Genomic DNA, 7,307 nt, shown 5'->3' with positions numbered 1-7,307 from the left:
CTATGTGCCTCATCTATTGTGTGTCGCTCCTCAGTGGCACTACTCATCGTCACAGAGCCTCTGCCTAGAGAAGGCTCTACACATGGCTGAGATGCATGTGTACGTGGTCTCCAAACAAGTCTAGCAGGTGCTATCGTATCCCTACATAGGGTGTCAATAGAGGTCACTCTAATCCGTGTACGTCCATGTATCTGTGGTGTAACCTCTATCTCTGTGGTGTCAGTAATGTGGTCCCTAGGAACCTGATCTAGAAAAGTATGGCTCGTGGCTGGTCTCCGCTCAATCGGGTGATTTGATCGTGAATCGGCACTCGTAGATGGCACTAGGGCAACATCTATATGTGGTGGCTGCTCTCTATGTGACTCAGTGGCTATGACACCGCTATGCAAGCTAAAAGAGTGGGATAGCGATGCTGTTGGATCTGCATCTTCTCTCATAGGGGGATCTACTCTCGTAGATGGCACTAGCTCGACAGCTATCTCTAAGGGCCTCTGTGAGGTCAGCAGATCTAAACATAACAAATCCATCGGAGTCACTCACTCTATGACTCTGTGAGATCTCTTGTTGTGTGCTGGAAGTCTCGTGGATAAGTGTGGTAGGTGGTGTAGGCTCCCTAACAATACTCCGACTGGGCTCTAGTCTCAGGGGCTCTACCTATGGTAGGCTAGGTGTTGGAGCTATCTCTCGTGGCACACTATCATCCTCATCTGGCATCTCCCAAGGTGGTAGAATACGACGTGACAAAAGAAGCCTAGGAGGTGATCTCTCTAGTGGTGTCTCTCGAGGACTCGGAGCTCTCGGTAGCTATGGAGCTAGCGTGGTCGTCGTGGGTAAACATAAATCATCATGTCTAAGTCGAGGGGAGTAGGGTAAACCTATAGTCAAAACATATAATGCATGATCGGCATCCCTATAAACTCGCTCACATGGATCTCCTATCAAATATGCAAGAAGGCGTGCTGAAGGATCTCTGGATCCACCACTCGTCAGACATCTGTACCTACGACCAAGCTCATCTAGATAGTTCACGGTCTGCTCAACTCTCTGAAGCTCCACTAGCCTAGGATGTGTCTGTGTGTCTAGGCTATCATCTGGGTGTGCTCGCTCAATGTCATCAAAATCAAGGGTCTCAATCAAGAGATACTGCTCTCCGAGCTCATCAATAAAAACTGCTCTATCGGCCTGTGGGTAGGCTCTCACAATCTGCCTAGGTGTAGACATCATGCACTGCGGGGTGGCTAGCCTCACAAAGGGGTGATCATAAGTGTCAACATAATATGCAACCCCTCGTGGAGATCGTCCTACTATATGCAAGATCTGACCGTCTATATCTCTCATGCTATCCCTAGTCTCTCTGGTCTCGGACAGTGTCTAAAGGGTGGGGGTCACTGGTCTAGGGGCACTCATATCTACAATGGGTGATCTATCGGGCCCTACCTCTGGTGCTCTCAACTGGGGTGATGTGGTCGTCATAGACTCTCTCGTATGCTCTCTAATCTGTGTCATCAAAGGCTGGCATGGGTCTCTAGATGGTGCAAGGTATCGAGGTTGAGACTCTCTAAAGTACGTGTCTCGAAGGCTCTGGGTCTCTATCTGTGGCTCGCTCTGAGTGGTACACAAAGTGCTAGAAATGGCCGTGTATATCGCTCTAGACTCGTGATAGCTCGAAACGCTTGGTGGCAAATCAAGTCTAGGTGAGGAGAATCTTGGTGGTGGTTTCCTGAGTGATGTGGGTGGTGGCACTGTGTCTAAAGGAGGTAAGGCACTCCTACTCGAAGTAGGGGGCTGGGTAGATCGAGGATCGTACGGAAATCCACAAGTCAAAAAGTAAAGCTCAGTGCCTGTGGTGCTCATGTAGCATCTGTCTTTAGGCTCGCCAACTAGTGTCACAACATCTGTGGATAGGCGTCTACTAGAAGTGCGACACTCTAATCGATATATGCGCTGAGCACTATCTATATAGATCACTCGAGGACCTACTCGCTGTAATGTAACCTGCACGGAATGGTCAAAGGCCTCATGACAATCATCTACGTGTACTAGCTCTATCTCCTCTAGCCTAATCAAATGGTCAACCACATATGTAGCGTGATAGTCATCTCTAAATGTGCCATCCCGCGTGTCGTCGAGAAGGACTCGCACCACCTGGAGGGTCTGTGTGGGGCCAAAGGAGACGTGGCACTGGACAAAGAAATGTCCATATGTGTCCGTGTAAAAGGGCCGGCCTCTGTGCTCGCCTACAAGTGTGAGCAATGTGTACTCAGAGCACGAAGTGGTCATGGCCATCATATGTGCGCTCTCAGCGTGTGATAGGTCTCTAAACCTCGTAAACTAGTTGAATGTAGACTAAAATCAAAATCTGCACTATATCGAGGTTTATGCGTACAATCGGACTCAAATCTGGCAAAACCTAACTCTCGGACATATCTGCTCTAAATGTGTCTAATCGTGTGTACATGCGTGCGAGCGTCGAGTATGTGGGACGTGTGATGCATGTGGAATATGTGTGAGAAGCCCAAAAAGAAAGAAAAAAATTTGTTTTTATTTATTTATTTATTTTAAGGCCTATTAAATTCGGACGCCCATGCAAATTAAATTTTGTTTTCTTGTGCTTTCACACTCTTTTTATTATCTTTGTTGACTTTGTTTCCCTCTCTCTTACCTAGATTCTTTTCTCACATGCCTTGTCTTTTGTTGACTTTACTCCCTTTCCACACACCTAAAAACAAGCATGCACATGTGCTTGACCCCCCACTCCCTTTGTTTGCTTGTGCACTACACTTTACACCCCACCCAAATTGAGGATGACACACACCCCTCTTAAATGATGCACACACCTAAATCAAGCAATGCACACACACACCTAAATCAAGTAAGTGCACACACACACCCAATTTAAGTAAATGCACACACACACCTAAATCAAGTAAGTGCACACACACACACACACACCTAATTTAAGTAAATGCACACATTGTTCCAAGAAGTGAGACATGTGCGCATGCAAAGCTAAAAATAAGTCGTGAAGTGCGTACGCTCTCAATTTGGTGAAGAATTTTTTTGCAATTAACACTTCAAAATCACACCCAAAATCAAATTTTTATGCATTTTGCATCCAAATTAGATCGATTTTTGCTTCTCTTTTTGCTTAATTTTGATAAAAAATTAGCATAATTAGCAATAGAATTAAGCAAAATTAAGCATATACAATTGATCATCACACTTTGAACTTTGCAATTCATCCAATTTGCAATCAATTACAAGCCCAATTAAGTGTACACACACAAGCATAATCAAGCACTAATCGCTAATCAATGCACACACAATCTAGCAAAAATTGGGCAGCATTTTGATGCAATTTTAGCAATGAAAAAACTGATCCATAATCATCATAACAACATCAAGCAATCCAATGCTTTTTATGAACCTAATTGGCACCAATTAAACCGTAATTTGCACTAAAAAATGTGCACTTTGCCTACACATAGGCACACTAATTGCACTTAGATTGCACTAATTTTTTGTGAAATTTATCTTTAATCAATTTTGCAAATCAAATCAGCAAATGAATGGTTTATTGCACTCACAATAACATAAGCATCGCGTCGATTTTCCACTCCAATTGATGCCTACACACATGTGTGTGTACTAGCAACCGCTTAACCGCAATTCACCTACAATCAATCAAGCACAAAATCTCATGTGTAGCATCATTTTCAATCAAATTAAACACATAAGAATGACAATCACACTTCAAATCAGTGATTTAGCTATGTGTAACACAAAAATCACGTGTGATTAGAGAGTAATTAGAGAGCGTAAATAGGAAAAAATCCCTAATTACACACTCGATTTCATTCAATTTTTTTGCAATTTTTTATCAAAAGAATGATGCTTAAGCCTCTAATTAGGCATACACACATATAAAGCACTCCAATTGTTAGCGGATTAGTAGAAAATTAGTGAATAATTAGTGAAAAAAGAGGAAAAGACATACAAATTAATCACAATTTCTTAACCAAATCTCACCATAAATCCACAATTCACTATCACCAACACCTAAAGCATAATCTAAACTACTCTAAAACATGATTAATGACTCTTCAACACACTAATGACTCCTCTAGCTTAGGTAATCGAGCCCCGGCAACGGCGCCAATGTTGGGGGGTTGTCGCGTAGCTCAATCCACCGACATAATGTCAAACCAATGGATCGATAACCCGGCTAGTGCATGAAGGCATGAAAGAAAGCTAATCACTCAATGCCTACTCTTTAATCTTCTTTAATCTCAACAATCAAGAGGAAAATGGGTGCACACTCTCATCAATCACACACACACATCAATCAAAAGCTCAATGAGCTCACAAATAATGTAAAAGTGAAGATAAATGAGAGAGGGAAACACTAATTAGAGACTAATCAATGCTTAACTACACACCATAAACACAATTGACAAAGAGAAAGAAGAACAAGAGCACTTAGCTTTCCATTGCATGCCATAGAAAGTGGGTGAGCACAAGAGGAAGCTCCAACTCCAAACATCTTCACCTCTATCTTCTCTACAAGCTTTCCATGAAAGCTTAACTCACATGAGGATCCCTAAAAAATGACCTAACTTTCACTTTTATACCTAGGGCATAAAAAACATGTCCAGCCGCCCATGAGATGCATAGAATTGTGTGCATCTCTATAGCTCCTGGGCATCATGGTAACATCAAATATACAAGCTGGAACTCATGTAGAGCCCGTAAATATGTCAAAAGTACATATACAAAATGATGTGTCTATCAAAAAATGAAGCAACGTATGCTAATACATCATAAGCATATGCTAAAAATAGCATAGCTGAAGGTCATCTGCTACTTTGTGTTTGCGCTGCCAAACAACCTATCATCTATGATCACACATGACTACACATGCTCTCTCTCTCTCTCTCTCTCTCTCTCTCTCTCTCTCTCTGCTAAATGTGGTGTGCACCTATCATCAACAATCACACATGACTACACATGTGGAACTGACAAGCCTGACCCATAACTCAATACAAATAATAAAAATAATGACACTTAGGTTAACAATCAAGCATGGCTTGAGGCTGCAATCAAAAGCAAGCACTGTAGTGGAAATTCAAAGGATTGGGAAACATTTTGCAAATTGAAATCAAAGGAGGGTAGCAGGGGATTGGTGTTGTGGTGGTGTATGCACACACTCACACACAGCTCAACAAAGAAGAGGAAATTAGGCAATTTCCTTTTCTCTTAGAGTGTGTACACACACACACCCATCAATGACATACAGATTGTGATTCAAGAGAGACTAAGCAAGAGAAAGCTAACCAAAAAAGAGATTTGGATAGGCAATTGGCAAGGTGCAAGTGATGATCAACAAGCACTAGTGCACGGGCAAGTAAGCCTGAGCATCCCCCGAGATCGGTGTGACATTTGCAAAGTTGACGCTCACTTTCCCAACAACATCCTCCCGAATCGGTCATTAGTGGCATTTTTGGGAGCTCTCAAATTCGACATTTGGTAAGTGGTTCCTACTTGACAATTTTCTTCTTGGCACCGGTTTTGATCATCGGCAGCTCGTGCATCAACTCGTGCATCAATTTTTATCTCAGCTTTGACATAGCAAGAGCGGTTTGGATCTCCACTCTAGCGTGGACTTTCTCGCTATTGGATTTCTTCCCTCGACCATTCCAGAGTGGTTTTGCTCCAACGGTAGACATCCTCAACACCTTAGCTTCTTGACCTCAATTTAGTAGGGGGTAGACGAGACAGAGCAACATCGACTCTCCTCTAGCGTGTTGCATTCGGAGTGGCTTAGCTTTGCAATGTCTCCTTGGCCCCCCCCCCCCCCCCCCCCCCCCCCGCCCAAAAAAAAGAAAAACAAAAACAAAAAGAAATTCGACTTTGAGAATTCTCCATTTTCCTACTTAGGTGACACACTTTAGTCACATATGGCTCCGACGTGCCATTTTGGTGTAGATTTTCCTCAAGCGTGCTCAGATTCGTGGATGGAATTTAAGACCATAGCTGGCTAGTTGTGTTATGTGTTTGGTTTTTTATCAACAAGTTTTCCAGTGATGAGGTACTGTGTGTGGCAGATTTTAGTTTTTTTGCTCGCAAGTTTCTCGTTCTTCCTAGTACAGACTATGTTGTACACTTGGTAGTACTCATGTATGATTGTGTGGGTCAATCCAAAGAGTAGTTAAAGCACTAATTTGTGAAGTTATACTATGTATGCATATGCTGATATAGTGTGAGCTAGGTACATCTCAAAGGTAGGGGATTCACAAGTTTGTATGCATATGCTGATATAGTGTGAGCTAAGTACATATCACATGTAGGGGATTTACATGGTTTTTTGTACAACTGCAATCGTCCATAGAGCCACTCGGTTAGGAGTGCTAGATTGCCAAGCTTTTGGTAGTTGATGTATACCACATGTGGATTTTGCTACTGAGACACTGAGTGTCTGTTCAAGTTTATGATGCGGTTTTGGTGAGATTTTTTGAATGTTTACTCAATTTTCAAGGGAAATTCTGGCAAATTTTTCCTAGATTCTTGCCATGCTTTGGACGTATCTGCAATTTACTCTTTGATGCTTTAGTGGTTGAGTACAACCCCCACCTTGATAGTGATTGGGTTTAGACTCTCACTTTGACAAATTTTGTTAGCTGCATATGCTCATGTGGCTACAGATTATAGGCAATCATAGCTTTATAGGTTCAAAAGTTTTTTTGCATATATTTATAGGTAGTATTCTTGTGGGATGCATTTTTTAGTGTATTTTCTCACTACTTGCGTATATGGTTATACATTTTACACTTGGTTGAGTTGTTTGTCCCACATTGGCTTACTTGGTTTAGTGACATTTCTTGTGCCTACAATTGTGGAGCCCTTTTACACATATGCAAGCATCGATTTTGATGTGATTGATCCTGGTTTCCATGATTGTGTAGTGGGCAAGTGATCTCCCACTTTTTGGCCATTTTGGCATGGTCTATGGTTGAGATTTCACTTGAGTTTTTTTGCTCAGTTTACAGGGGAGACTCTGTCAATTTTCTCCATGAGGTTTTGACTCATGCTAGAGCAATGATTCCATATGCTAGTGATGATGATGCCATGATTACCTTTAATGTTCCTCCTGTTTACATGTCTTTGAGAGGTGACACTTATCCGCATTGGTTGCTAGATGACGATGTAGTTTTCCATGTCACACCACATCGTGATTGGTTTAGCACTTTCTCTAGTGGAAGCTTTAGTTGTGTACACTTGGCTAATGGTTCTGCGTTTTGACATTAAAA

The 7,307-nt window shown here is 42.2% G+C and overlaps 1 pseudogene; it reads right to left on the bottom strand.

Moving 5' to 3' along the window:
• Positions 1–804: 804 nt before the first annotated feature.
• LOC147455186 (uncharacterized) lies at positions 805–2,289 on the bottom strand (annotated as a pseudogene).
• Positions 2,290–7,307: the final 5,018 nt, after the last annotated feature.

The sequence above is a fragment of the Adiantum capillus-veneris genome, chromosome 6 (assembly GCF_014529385.1).
Source record: "Adiantum capillus-veneris isolate H3 chromosome 6, ASM1452938v2, whole genome shotgun sequence".
Taxonomy (NCBI): domain Eukaryota; kingdom Viridiplantae; phylum Streptophyta; class Polypodiopsida; order Polypodiales; family Pteridaceae; genus Adiantum; species Adiantum capillus-veneris.
The sequence above is the reverse complement of the archived record's forward strand: the minus strand, read 5'-3'. Positions and strand labels throughout refer to the sequence as shown.